At 47.1% G+C, this 14701-nt stretch overlaps 2 protein-coding genes across 20 annotated transcripts in view; one reads left to right on the forward strand and one right to left on the reverse strand.

Moving 5' to 3' along the window:
- RAD51C (RAD51 paralog C) overlaps nucleotides 1-3856 on the reverse strand; it is a 132943-nt gene extending 129087 nt beyond the window's left edge. Inside the window, exon 1 of the mRNA XM_056556876.1 lies at nucleotides 3730-3856. The gene's annotated coding sequence lies outside the window, so the exon portion shown is untranslated. The remainder of the gene's footprint in view (nucleotides 1-3729) is intronic.
- TEX14 (testis expressed 14, intercellular bridge forming factor) overlaps nucleotides 3391-14701 on the forward strand; it is a 536718-nt gene continuing 525407 nt past the window's right edge. For 13 of the 19 annotated variants that reach the window (XR_008888708.1, XM_056556863.1, XM_056556851.1 and 10 more), the window contains exon 1: nucleotides 3391-3548. The gene's annotated coding sequence lies outside the window, so the exon portion shown is untranslated. Of the gene's footprint in view, nucleotides 3673-3705; nucleotides 3846-14701 lie in introns of those variants that run through there. The other 6 variants (XM_056556854.1, XM_056556869.1, XM_056556852.1 and 3 more) reach the window with 3 other exon arrangements.

Here is a 14701-nt window from a genome sequence, read left to right on the forward strand (position 1 = left end):
TTATCTGTCTCACTGTCACTCAGTACTTACTGCACTTGTCTCCTTGGAGGGCCGGACTATAGTTAAAAAAAAAACAAAAAAACTATGAACAAATTCCTATGCACACTGCATATATCTTATCTTGCATATATCTTATTTCCCCCCACATTGGGTTGGCAGTATAGTTACCCCCACATTAGGTTGTAGTTTCCCAACATTAGGTTGTAGTTCCCCCACATTAGGTCCAGTATAGTCCCCCACATTTGGTCCAGTATAGTTCCCCCACATTAGGCCCAGTATAGCTCCCCACATTAGGTGCAGTATAGTTCCCCCACATTAGGCCCAGTATAGTCCCCCCACATTAGGTGCAGTATAGTACCCCCACATTAGGTGCAGTATAGTTCTCCCACATTAGGCCCAGTATAGTTCTCCCACATTAGGCCCAGTATAGTCCCCCCACATTAGGTCCAGTATAGTCCCCCCACATTAGGTCCAGTATAGTCCCCCCACATTAGGTGCAGTATAGTTCCCCCACATTAGGCCCAGTATAGTCCCCCCACATTAGGTGCAGTATAGTCCCCCCACATTAGGTGCAGTATAGTTCTCCCACATTAGGCCCAGTATAGTTCCCCCACATTAGGCCCAGTATAGTTCCCCCACATTTGGCCCAGTATAGTTCCCCCACATTAGGTCCAGTATAGTCCCCCCACATTAGGTCCAGTATAGTCCCCCCCACATTAGGTCCAGTATAGTCCCCCCACATTAGGTGCAGTATAGTTCCCCCACAGACATACAGATTTCAGCCATACAGTGTATTACTGAAGGGTGTATGCCTGTGTACTGCCCCACTTCGGTGTACCGAGCACCGCTCCTCCGGTCCGGCTATAGGGGTAGGTCCCGGGACCGGAGGAGCGGTGCTCGGAACACCGAAGGAGACGCGCTGCTGGTAACACTTACCATGTTGACAGCGTGCGTCCTCCTCGCTGCTCCGATCCTCCGCGATGTTGCTATGGGCGCACGCATGGGACATCAGTGACGTCCCTGTGTGCGCTACCTTCTGGCGGTTTACTTTAAAAACGCGCGGCCGCAGGGACTTAGAGGCATCCCTGTGTCCCGAAAGGAACCCACGGCACACCTTACACTATGTCACGGCACACTAGTTGTAAAAGACTGCCTTAGCACACTATATAACCACTTTCATTGTTATTTGTATCCTTCCATCTATGTGGATAGTCACTCAGGATCCCTGTCTAAAATATGAATAATCTGGCTGGTGATTGCCCCGGGTGTTACTCCTGACACCTGATGCGATCATCCATAATATAGCAGAGATGCGGAGCGGCTCTATACAGCGCTCACATCTCTGCTCTATACTCTGGCCAGTGATGTGAATAGAACATCACTCATTCATATTTCCCGCTGAGAGCGGAGATTGGCAGCAACCATCCGGCCAACCCCCACTCTGGGCAGAAAATATGAATGAGTGATGTTCTATTCACATCCCTGGCCAGAGTACAGAGCAGAGATGTGAGCTCTCCGCATCTCTGCTATATTATGGACGAACGCATCGGGCGATATGTCTATTAGTACAGGTACTACTACTCCCATCATGGAACAGTCTGTTCCATGCTGGGAGTAGTAGTACTACCTGTAAAAAATAGAGAAAAATAAGTCAAACACACACATACTTTATTAAAAATTAATAAAAATGATGTTATAAAAAAATAAAAATTTTGTTAAATAAATTTTTTTCCTTCCCTACTGCATCCTTTTTTTTGGTACTCAACAAATTTTGAAAAAAAACAACAACAAAAAAAGCCAAAGGCGCCAAAAAAAAAGCAAATTCCACACAAAGGTAAAAACGCCAAACGCCTACTAAAAAATCCTTGCAAAAACCTAGCTTTACAAAGTTAAATTGGTCACTCCAAAAACAAGCCCTCACTTGGGTCTGTGGAAGGCGGGGAGGAAAAAACGAAAACACAAAAATAAAATTGTCTGTGTCCTTAAAGGAGAATTGGGGTGCTAAAATGTTAACTTCTCCCGTGCCCAGGCTGCAAAAACTAAAAAAACAAACTTTAACTCATCTTCCTACATTCCCCCGTTGGGCCGAGATCAGTGTACCGTTCCTCCAGCGCTGCTTGGCTCCCTGCTTCTTAGGCTTGGAACGTCACAATGCAGGCAGCGTATTGCTGGCCGCAGTGATGTCCCACCTCAACTGGTGATAGGCTGAGCGCACTGTCATGTAAGGAGCTCGGCAGCAGGGAGAAGATGCAGCCTGGGCACAGGAGAAGTTAACATTTTTGCGCCGTAGTTCTCCTTTAAGGCCAAAATCAGCTGTCTCCTTAAAGGAGATATCCAGTGGTGAAAAACGTATCCCCTATACTAAGGATAGGGGATACGTTTCAGATCGCGGGGGGTCCGACTGCTGGGGCCCCCAGGCGATCACCTGTACGGGGCCCCGACAGCCTGCGGGTGTTGACCACTGCACAAATCGGCAGCTGACACGCCCCCTCAATACAACTCTATGGCAGAGTAGGAGCGCTGCCTTCGGCAATTTCCGGCTCTGCCATAGAGTTGTATTGAGGGGGCATGTCGGCCGCCGCTTCGTGCGGTGGTCAACACGCGCCATCTGGCCAGCGAGCCTGGGCTCCATACAGGAGATTGCTGGGGGCACCAGCGGTCGGACCCCCCGCGATCTGAAACGTATCCCCTATCCTTGGGACAGGGGATATGTTTTTCACCACTGGACTACCCCTGTAAGGGGTTAAAAGGGTTAAGGCCGGACAAAAGCGTAATCACTTAGCGGCGAGTCACGGCTGCTGAGCTCTCTTCAGGTTGCAGGACCGTGCATCAGATCATGGAATATTATATAAGTTGGTCTAAGATACAGTTAGGAAGCATATAGACCAGTGGTCTCCAACCTGCGGACCTCCAGATGTTGCAAAACTACAACTCCCAGCATGCCTGGACAGCAAAAGGCTGTCCGGGCATGCTGGGAGTTGTAGTTTTGCAACATCTGGAGGTCCACAGGTTAGAGACCACTGATATAGAGTTTCTTGAACAATGCAGACAGTTTATTTATACTAAACTATTTTCACATAAAAAAAGAGACAGAGGGACATAGGTCAAATATAGGGACTGTCCCCCCAAAAGGGTCACTTGGGAGGTATGCACCCTGTACATACTGTGCTTGACAAATCTGCGCTTATTATTACATCAGACTTTTAGCCCATAAAGAAAAGCGCCCACTACCGGTTTCTATTGCGTATAACAATATCCCTAAAATGCAGTGTTTTTTCAAATAGCGTCTATAACTCCCAGCATGCTGGGAGTTGTAGTTTTACAACAGCATGAGACACACTGGGGAAACACTACTACAATGCAATCACTGAACAGTTTACATTAGTTTTGGTCTTCAAGAATATGGTGGCGGAGACTGTGATTGTCACGTGGTTTAGCCACGCCCCTTCCAGCGGGAGATTTGCTGTAGCGGTGGCGGGCTGCCGTGTAGAGAGGTGTTTGTGTGAGGTAGAGAGGATCCAGTGCACTGTTGGCCACTAGAGTGTTAGGTATAGTACTTGGTATTGTTGCTAAAGGAATATTTGCTGCGCACCGGATTCGTTTGCTGTACCGGGTGGTGACGAACTGAACCGGTGTTTCTTAAAGTGTGACCCTCGAGGCATGTTTTGTGAGGTAGTGAGTCCTTATAACTGTTCTGGTAGTGTGTGAAGCCATACTTCAGTATCTTGCCTTAAACATGGCGTCTTCTGTACTGCCTCCGGGTGCCAGTGCAGATTCAAGGATGAAGGATGCCATAGACTGGACTCAGTGACCTGACAGGACGTGGCTGGAGGCCCCTTATGGCGGTGACTCCCCCCTCATCCCATTAGTCATCTCCATAACTGATAAGCATGAAAAATATGGAAATATCAAGGATTAACCCCTTAAGGACCAGGCCCATTTTATTTTTGCCTTTTCGTTTTTCCTCCTCCGCCTTCTATAAATCATAACTTTTATATTTCCATCCACAGACCCATATGAGGGCTTGTTTTACTTTGTAATTACACTTATTTTACCATAAAATGTACGGCGCAACCAAAAAAATAATTATTTGTGTGGGAAAATTGAAAAGAACTGCAATTAAGCAAATTTTGGAAGGTTTTCTTTTCACACTGTACACTTTACAGTAAAATTGACGTTTTCTTTGTTCTGTGGGTCAATATGATTAAAAGAATACCCATGTTATATGCTTTTCTATTGTACAGTTTAAAAAAAATCTCAAACTATTTTAACAAAATTAGTATGTTTGAAATTGCCCTAATTTGACCACCTATAACTTTCTCATTTTTGCGTATACGGGGCGGTATGAGGGCTCATCTTTTTTTGTGCCGGTATCTGTAGTTTTTATCTGTACCACTTTTGCCTGTATTTTACTTTTTATTAATTTAAAATTTACGTTTACACCGTACGGGATAATTAACAATATATTTTGATAGTTCAGGCTTTTACGCACGCGGCGATACCAAGTATTTTTATTTCTAGTTCTCACTTTTTTTTGGGGGGGGGGAGGGTAATGGAAAAAAACAGATGATTTACACTTTTATTCGAGGGGATTTTTTTACCTTCCTCCCCCCCCCCCCCCCGGGGACTATTTATAGCAGGGGTATCTTCTGCTCTCTGATCAGAGAAGAAGACCCCAGGAGATGGCCGGAGGCAGGTGAGGGGACCTCCGGCCGCCATGCTGGATGATCGGATCCCCGCGGCAGTGCTGTGGGCGATCCGATCATCCATTTAAAGTACCGCAGATGGCGTGATCTGTATTGATCACGGCATCTGAGAGGTTAATGCCGGCATTACTGGTGGGTCCCTGGCTGATAACAGCCGGGACCTGCTGCGCATGACGCGGGCACCGGTGTGGTGCTTGCGGTCATGGCGGAGCGTAAATGTACATCATGGAGTGTTAAGTACCATCACACCATGACATACATTTGCGTTCATTGTCGTTAAAGGGGTCGTCCAGATGATAGCTTTATAAAACTATTACCCCCATTCTGTACACAGCGATTTACCCCCCATATTCCTGACTTTCCCAGTGTGTCACGTGACCTGTGGTGTCCACACCCAAATCTCTGGCCTCAATAGACATGCTCTATATACCTCAGAGGCCAGTGATGTGGGTGTATGGACACATACTGCATGGAGGTGAACTCAGCAGGGAGAACTGTAGTGGTGGCATGAATGGAAAGGTTTGGCCCCCAAAATTCTTGTGTACAGGTTCTGGGTGGCATATAAATTGATTAAATGTTATATTCACCTGTACCGATCCACCGATGCGTCTGTCCATTTGGTGCCCAGTTCCTGCTAGTTCCACTTTCATCTCGACACTGGCCGTAAGGGCCCATTCACACTACAGATTTTCTTAGCGGAGTACCGTGCTGGAATTATACTTGTAAAATACGGTTCAGCAGCCTTCCAAATTCTGCTGCACCATTCCACTATGGAATTTCTGCGGTGGAACATCCTGACCCCATACTCCAACGAAAGAACTAATATGTTCGTGTATTTGGCGGAATCCTCTCTGAAATGCATTGGCATCTTTAGAGATGGCACACTTCCAAGCGGCATAGTGCCTGCTTGTTTTGCTCCGGCAAAATATATCCAGACGGGAATTCACGTGGGAAGCGGAAGATTTAAATCCCATGGCAATTTTGGACAATCCTCTGTAGCTGTTCACTGGACAGGAATGGTGGATCCTGCTAAAGATTGAACAGGTTTTCCATGTCGAAAGTTCCAGCACAAATTCCATAGTGAGAATTTTGCAGCAGAATGCCTTTGAGATCAATAGGAGTCTGTGACAAGCAGAATTAGTGGGAATTTACATTGCGGAAATTCTGTAGTGTGAATGAGGCCTTACAATAAGCAGACACTTCCTGTTTAGGTTCAGCATGACAGTTGATGCTATAGCTTGGCTAATGTCTGTCTGGGCATGCTGGGAGTAGTAGTTTTGCTACATCTGGAGGGTCACAGTTTGGAAACCACTTCTTTATCCGGGATATGAAAACCCCTGAGGATAGGGGATAAGTTTTACAGGGCCCCATACAGGGTCCCAGCAGTCAGCGGCAAGGGGGCATGTCCGACTATCGTATGACATGGCGGCCAGCACGCCCCCTCAATACATCTCCATGGGAGAGCCGGAGCGCTGAATTCATCAGTCTGCAGCTCTGCCATAAAGATGTATTGAGGGGTCATGCAGTGGTCGACACGTGCTATTTCGGCAAAGAGCCGAGGACCTGTACAGGATATTGCGGCCAGACCTCCCTCAATCTAAGACTTATCCCCTATCCTTAGGATTGGGGATAAGTTTCATCTCCTGGAGAACTCCTTTTAATATATTCCCACTTTCTGTGTCTCGTGCACAAGGTGCCCAACTTAAAGGGAACCAATCAGAAGATTTTAGCATATATAACGTCAACGCGTTATATATGCTAAAATCTATAGCCTCACTATCCCCGGGGGACGTTTTTGCCCCAGGGATGGTGAAGATATTAAGTTATAAAGTCACCCCCCAGCTGTCCAGTAAGTAGTCCTCTGGGCGGGGACTTACCAGCACCCGTTGCTGCTTGTTGCTCCGGCTGTGGCCCCGCCCTGACGGCTTGAATGACGGCTTGCATCATCACTCTGCTCCCTAAGCAGACGGAGCAGAGCGGTGACATGAGTCGTCAATCAAGGCGAGGGGGCGGGACCATGGCTGCAGTGACGGGAGCTGGTAAGTGTAAGTCCCCGCTGCTTCTCAGCCTTTTGGCTAAGATAAAGTGTAGTACCTTTCCTGTTGGCAGTGTGAAAGACCACCAAGGCAGGATGGGGAACCACACAGTAGGACAGGTGTACCAGGGATGGCTGTGGAGGACAGCGGTCATCTCCTATGAGATCTGTTCCTGCTGGATCTGGCCTTAAGGTCCGGGTAGAGTGAAGGCCGAGGTGCACAAGTTGGCAACCCCACTTTAAGGAAAGCCACATACTTTTTCTCTCACTGGGCACTCACCCTTAGTATCCCGGCCTTCTGGCTAGGATGTAGACATTTTTATACATCCGGTCGGATGTCCGGGCAGTATTACACACTGCGCACATCCACTTTTTTATTTATTGTCACTGTGTCCAATTTTTGTGTTCTGTTTGTTCACAAGGATTTGGTAGGGTGCGGTAGCCCTTCTGGATGTCCTTCCTGCCGGTCTAGGGGAGGTGTGGCCATGAGGTTCCTCACCTCCCTGCTATACCCCGTGGCAACCCTGCTTCGGAAGGATGCCAAACCGGTTTTACTTGTTCCTTGATGACAACCTGGTTAACGCCTAGTTGTCCGCTGGGAACACTTTTGGTCCCTGAGTAGCTTCGGCGAAAGGGGACATTGTACCTGGAACCTTGCAGGTGCCTTTTGGCCCGGAGGCGAAGGGTTTGGTTTGTTGGGGGCCTCTCTCCTTTCGGAGAAGGGCTTGTGATAGACCGCATCCTTGTGCACGTTTTTTTTGTGTGAACACTTGCACTTTTTACTTGTACGTGGGTGATTTGAGAGCACGTATCTCGGCTCTTCAATAAAAAAAATATTATAACTTAATATTTTCACCATCCCTGGGGTCTCAGACTTCCCCCGGGGATGAGGAGGATAACTATTTTAGCATATATATAAAGCATTGTCGAGTGTTATATATGCTAAAATCTGCTGATTGGTTCCCTTTAAGTACAAATATATCTTTTTACAATAAGGTGAAGAGAGAACACAGATGCGAACACAATTACCGTTAATTAAACTGTGGTCAAGGGTGTATACATGAAAAAACAACAAAGTCCAGAATTGCATATTTTTGGTCACTTTGTATATCAAAATGTCCCATCAGAACAAAATTGGTACCTATATAACTACAGATCACGGCGCAAAAAATTAGCCCTCACACATTCCTGTATACAGAAAAATAGTTATAGGGGTTGGAAGAGGACATTTTTAACCCCTTAAGGACCGGGGTTTTTTCCGTTTTTGCATTTTTGTTTTTTGCTCCTTGCCTTTAAAAAATCATAACTCTTTCAATTTTGCACCTAAAAATCCATATGATTGCTTATTTTTTGCACCACCAATTCTACTTTGTAATGACATCAGTCATTTTGCCCAAAAATCTACGGTGAAACGGAAAAAAAAATCATTGTGCGACAAAATAGAAAAAAAAAACGCCGTTTTGTAAATTTCGGGGGCTTCCGTTTCTACGTAGTAAGTTTTTTGGTAAAAATGACACCTTATCTTTATTCTGTAGGTCCATACGATTAAAATGATACCCTACTTATATAGGTTTGATTTTGTCGGACTTCTGGAAAAAATCATAACTACATGCAGGAAAATTAATACGTTTAAAATTGTCATCTTCTGACCCCTATAACTTTTTTATTTTTCCGTGTATGGGGTGGTATGAGGGCTCATTTTTTTGCGCCGTGATCTGAAGTTTTTAACGGTACCATTTTTGCATTGATAGGACTTATTGATCGCTTTTTATTCATTTTTAAATTATATAAAAAGTGACCAAAAATGCACTATTTTGGACTTTGGAATTTTTTTGCGCGCACGCCATTGACCGAGCGGTTTAATTAATGATATATTTTTATAATTCGAACATTTCCGCACGCGGTGATACCATATATGTTTATTTTTATTTACACTGTTTTTTTTTTATTGGAAAAGGGGGGTGATTCAAACTTTTAATAGGGGAGGAGTTAAATGATCTTTATTCACTTTTTTTTTTCCACTTTTTTTTTTTGCACTGTTATAGGTCCCATAGGGACCTATAACACTGCACACACTGATCTTCATCATTGATCACTGGTTTCTCATAAGAAACCAGTGATCAACGATTCTGCCACATGACTGCTCATGCCTGGATCTCAGGCACTGAGCAGTCATTCGGCGATCGGACAGCGAGGAGGCAGGTAGGGGCCCTCCCGCTGTCCTGTCAGCTGTTCCGGATGCCGCGATTAGCCGCGGCTATCCCGAACAGCCCGACTGAGCTAGCCGGCCACTTTCAGTTTCGCTTTTAGCCGCGCGGCTCAGCTCTGAGCGCGCGGCTAAAGGGTTAATAGCGCGCGGCGCTGCACGCTATTAGAGGCGGGTCCCGGCTTCACTATGACGCCGGGCCCGCCGTGATATGACGCGGGGTTACTGTGTAACCCCGCGTTATATCAGGAGAGCAGGACCAAGGGCGTACCTGTACGCCCTTGGTCCTTAAGGGGTTAAACATGCTAATTATTGTACTAAAAGTTGTATATTTTTTAAAAAGACTAAGTTGGGTATCATATTAATCGTTTGGCCCTACAGAATAAAGATAAGGTGTCATTTTTACTAAAGTGCACTGCGTAGAATCGGAAGCCCTCAAAAGTTATAAAATTGAATTTTTTTCAACTTTGCCACATATTTTTTGGGTTTCGCCAAAGATTTTGTGGTGAAATAATTGATGTCATTACAAAGTAAAATTGGTGGCACAAAAAACAAGCCCTCGTGGGTCTGTAGGTGTAAAATTGAAAGAGTTGTGATTTTTAGGTGTGGTGGAAAAAACCCTGCATCCTTAAGGGGTAAAACTATTTGATCAATGGTGATTACAGAATTTAAATGACAGTTACCGTTGCTGGGGATTTCGAATGACTGATGGACACCCTCCAACATGATTGCGGGGTTCTGATTAGGGATCGACCGATATAGTTTTTTTTAGGGCCGATACTGATAATCTGTGGAGGTTAGGGCCGATAGCCGATAATTTAGACCGATATTCCGATATAAATTATCGGTTATTTACCCCCCCCTCCCCCCGCTGCAGATCATTGAGTTAAAGCGGGCGCTTTAAATCAATGAACTGCAGCGGCTTTTGCGGGGCCATAAACCGCTGCCGCCACCCACTTCTCTCCCCCTGCCTGTCTGGGGGTCCTGAGTCCTATCACCACCACCCATTTTTAAATGGGAAAAGGGGGGTGATTCAAACTTTTATTAAGGGAGGGGTTAAATGATCTTCACTTTTTTTTCACTTTTTTTTTACTTTTTTTTTTGCATTGTTATAGGGAGCTATAACACTGCACACACTGAATTTTTACATTGATCAGTGGTTTCTCATAAGAAACCACTGATCAATGATTCTGCCGCTTGACTGCTCATGCCTGGATCTCAGGCACTGAGCAGTCATTTGGCGATCGGACACCAGGAGGCAAGGTAGGAGACCCTCCTCTTGTCCTACAGCTGTTCGGGACGCCGCGATTTTGCCACGGCGATCCCGAACAGCCCCCTGAGCTAACCGGCAGTAATTTAGTTTCACTTTCAAAGTTGAACGGCGCATCTAAAGGGTTAATAGCGCGTTGCACCGTGATCAATGCCGCGCGCAATTAGCCACGGGTCCCGGCTGTTGTTAGACCCGCCGTGGCCCCGCGTTATAGAACGGGAGCGGACTCATGATGTACAGGTATGCCCTGGGTCCTTAACCTCCTGAGCGGTAATCCCGAGCATGACTCGGGGTTAATTTTCCCTGCCAGGATCGGTAACCCCGAGTCACGCTCGGGGTAGAATTGCTGAGTTTCCGGCCGGGCTGCACGATACATCGCAAAAGCAATGCGATATAGCGATGCGGGCCCCGGGAAAATGTGCGATTATCTGCTCTGGTCGGCTCCCGTTGCGGGGGCCGGCCAGAGCAGATAAAGAAAAATAGTGTTTCCCTACCAGGGGGCCACCAGCTGTTGCAAAACTACAACTCTCAGCATGCCCGAACAGCCAAAGGCTGTCCGGGCATGCTGGGAGTAGTAGTCTCACAACAGCTGGAGGCACCCTGCTAGAAAAACACTGAGCTAAGTGTAAAAGGAAAAAGTAGTAAAATAAAAAAAACTTTTGCTCACCTAATCCCGGTCCCTGAAGATGTCGTTCCCCTCCGTGCGCTCTGGTCCCTGCTCTCTTCACTATTCATCTTACAGGACCTTTCACTTTTCAGCCAATCACAGGCCGCAGTGGTGTAAAGCCTGTGATTCGCTGAAGGGGAAAGGGCTTGTTCTGCAGCAAATACACTAGGTTGGAATCTACCCGACAAACCTAGTGTATGCTGCTGCAGGACAAGGTGAGAAGAGGGCGGGGGGGGGGGATGTGACAAGGGGGGGGGAGATGTGACGGGAGGGGGGAGAATGTGACAAGGAGGGGGGAGAATGTGATGGGGAGATGTGATGGGGAGATGTGAAATTCAGTACAAAAAAAGGTCACAGCAAATGTCACTCCTGACACCTGTTGCGATTGTACTGATGTGAATTTCGTGACTCAACTGTGCTCATGGCTACAGAGCGGGGAGAACAGCTGATGCTGAGCAGTAGATATACATGGTATATCTACTGCCCAGCAAAAACTTACGTTGAGCCTGCAATGTATACAGAATACACATTGCTGGCTATGCGCCAGCCCGGCAAGAAGAGAGTTAACTTACACTGCTGTACAGTGTAGGTTAATCCTTTGGGCGGTATACGGTATATACAGCTATCTATAGATAGCTGTATTTAGTGTATACAGAGGATATAGAAGTCCCCTTACCTCTGTCCATTCCCGGCTAAGTCCGTGTAGCTCTGCCCCTATTGATGACATTATTAGGAGGCGGCGCTTCAGACAGGAGCCAGGCTAGTAAGTCTGAAGCTCTGTTCACATGTCTGTTTTGTATAATGTGAACAGACCATTCTGGCAGTGTCCTCCCAAACAGGGAAACTCCAGCTGTTGCTAAATACAACTTCCAGCATGCCCAGATAATAAAATGGCTAACGAGGGCTGTGGGGGGAGTGTTTTTTAAAATAAAATTATTTTCCCAATGTGTCGTGTTTATCTTTTATGGAACTTTCAGACTTAGTAGTGGAAGCCGTCTTATTGACTTTATCCATTACTAAGCCGGGGCTTAGCGTTAGCCCTAAAAAACAGCTAGCGCTAGCCCTCAATTATTACCCCGGTACCCACCGCCACAGGGGTGCCGGGAAGAGCTGGTACCAACAGGCCCACAGTGTTAAAAATGGTGCTCCTGGGCCAAGGCGGTAACAGGCTGGCATTAATTATCTGGCTGTGAATAAAAACACTGGGAACCCTATGCAGGTTTTTTCATAAATACATTTAAAAAAACGCATAGGGTTTGTCGTATTTTTATTCTCTGCCAGATGCCAACCAAGCAGCAACAACCTGATGTTACCAGGGTGGGTGAGGACCGTTGTGACTGGCCAATGCCAGCCTGTTATCATCTAGGCCCAGGAGCGCCATTTTTGACGCTCTGGGCCTGTTGGTACCGGCTCTTCCCGGCACCCCTGTGGAGTTGGGTACCAGGGTAATAATTGGGGGTTGGCGCTAGCTGTTTTTGGGGCTAACGCTAAGCCTCGCCTTATTAATGGATTCCGTCAATAAGGCGGCTTCCACTACTAAGCCTGAAAATTCTATAAAAAAAAAAAAAAAAAAAAACACAACACATTGGAAAAGTTATCTTATTTAAAAAACACTTCCCCACAGCCCTTGTTAACCATTTTATTAAAAGAAAAAAAAAAAAGTCCAGATCATTCACCGTAATCCTCTGGATACATGGATCTGAAACGAGAAGAAAGAAAAAAGACAAAAAATGAGTTAGGACATTTTTGCCGCTCTCCACTGGGGAGAGCGCCCATAATGCAATGTCTTCCCAAACAGGGAGCCTCCAAATGGTGTCTGGGAATGCTGGGAGTTGTAGTTTAGCAAAAGCTGGAGTCTCCCTGTCTGGAAGGACACTGGCAGAAGGGTCTATTCACACACAATGTGAACAGAGCCTCACACCCTTACCAGCCTGGTTCCCATATGTAGCTCTGCCCCCTAATTATGTCATCACTAGGGGGTGGAGCTACACAGACCCAGTGGGGACAGAGAGCGAGGGAGGTATACACTATAGATAGCTGTATATTCTGTATACTGCCAAAAGGGGCTATAGGAGCAGGGAGTCCTGTCAGTATAGTGACAGGATTCCCGGCTCCTGTATAGTATTACACAGATATACTATGCACCCCTGTATACTATACGGCCGGGGAAGGTGAGTAGTGATGCTATAAGTCCCTTCTCATCTCCTTACACTCTGTGGAGCGGGCGCTTAGCATCCGACCCACAGAGTGGTACCTGAAGACAGTGAAAAAACTGCCACAGGGTACAAAACAGCCTGTTCCCACACACCAGGAAAAACTGCCAAAACGCAGGGAAAATCTAGCAGTTTTCCTGGCAGTTTTTCCTGGCATTTTTGCTGGTTGGAAAAAACCTCAGTGGATTCCTTGCCTGACGGCTGTTTATGGTCGGGCACAACGGCAGTGTGAAAGTAGCCTAAAAAAAAAAAACTATAAATTGATCAAAAAGGTCCATCTAGACTAGGGATGTCCAGATACCATTTTTTTAAGACCGAGTATGAGTAGCGATACTTTAATTCTAGTACTCGCCGATACCAAGTACGAGAACTTTTATTTTAAAGGGAATCTGACAGCAGGGTGATGCGGTTTCTGGCGCTGTTTACCGTATGATATGTGGGTCCTTGTGTGCAATGGAGGCGGCTGCTGTAGTATGAGCCAAGATTTCTCTCTTCTCCATTGGGGAGAACAGGGAATTTGCATTGGCGGTGAGACTGATGACCACATGGTGAGCAGCGGTAGAAACCGGGTCACGTGCACTATCTACCCATAAATTGTAGTTAGTGCAGGTGACTCTGCTGTAAGATTGCCTTTAACCCCTTAAGGACACATGACGTTCTCATACGTCTCCATTTCCGAGTCCTTAAGGACACATGACGTATGAGAACGTCATGTGTTTTACCGGCCCCCCCGCAACCATCTGGAGCGGAGCCGGTGCCCAATGCCTGCTGAAATCGTTCAGCAGGCATCGGGGCATATCGCCCAGGGGGGTCATTATGACCCCCCATGTCGGCGATGGCCGCAGATCGCTGGACAATTCAGTCCAGCGATCTGCGGCGGATTCCGGGTCAATCGGGTCTCCAGTGACCCGGTGACCCGAAATTATTGGCTGATCGGGGCCGTCAGAGATTGCCCCGAACAGCCAGAGCCAGCAGGGGTGAGGTGGCACTGGTGCCACCTCACGATCCCCCTGGTTCGTCGGCCGGATTACCGGCCGACCAATCAGGGCGCCTGCTGTGGGTGTCACTCCCGCTCCGCCCCTCTTCCGGAGGACGTGAGCGGGTGCGGGACCTGCACCCCGGGTGCTGGGGACCCCGATCCCCGCCGTCCCTGTTGGGATCGGGGCCCCAGGAGCGGCGGCGACGACGAGGGACTGACCTGTGCGGCGAGGATCGTTGGAGGTGAGTGACAGCCTCCTGCTGTTGCTTAGCAACAGCTCCCAGCATGCAAAAGGGGCATGCTGGGAGCTGTAGTTATGCAACAACAGGAGGCAGACCACCACAACTCCCAGCATTCCCTTATGGGCATGCTGGGACTTGTAGTTTTGCAGCAGCTGGAGGCACATTCTTTCTATGGAAAAGTGTACCTTCAGCTGTTGTATAACTACAATTCCCAGCTTGCACAATCAGGTAAAGTGCATGCTGGGAGTTGTAGTGGTGCATCTGGTGGTTGCATAACTACAACTCCCAGCATGCCCGTTGGCTGTCGGTGACTGCTGAGAGTTGTAGTTTTGCAACAGCTGAAGGCACACTGAGTTAAGTAGCAAACCAGTGTGTCTCCAGCT

This window comes from Hyla sarda, chromosome 2 (genome assembly GCF_029499605.1).
Source record: "Hyla sarda isolate aHylSar1 chromosome 2, aHylSar1.hap1, whole genome shotgun sequence".
Taxonomy (NCBI): domain Eukaryota; kingdom Metazoa; phylum Chordata; class Amphibia; order Anura; family Hylidae; genus Hyla; species Hyla sarda.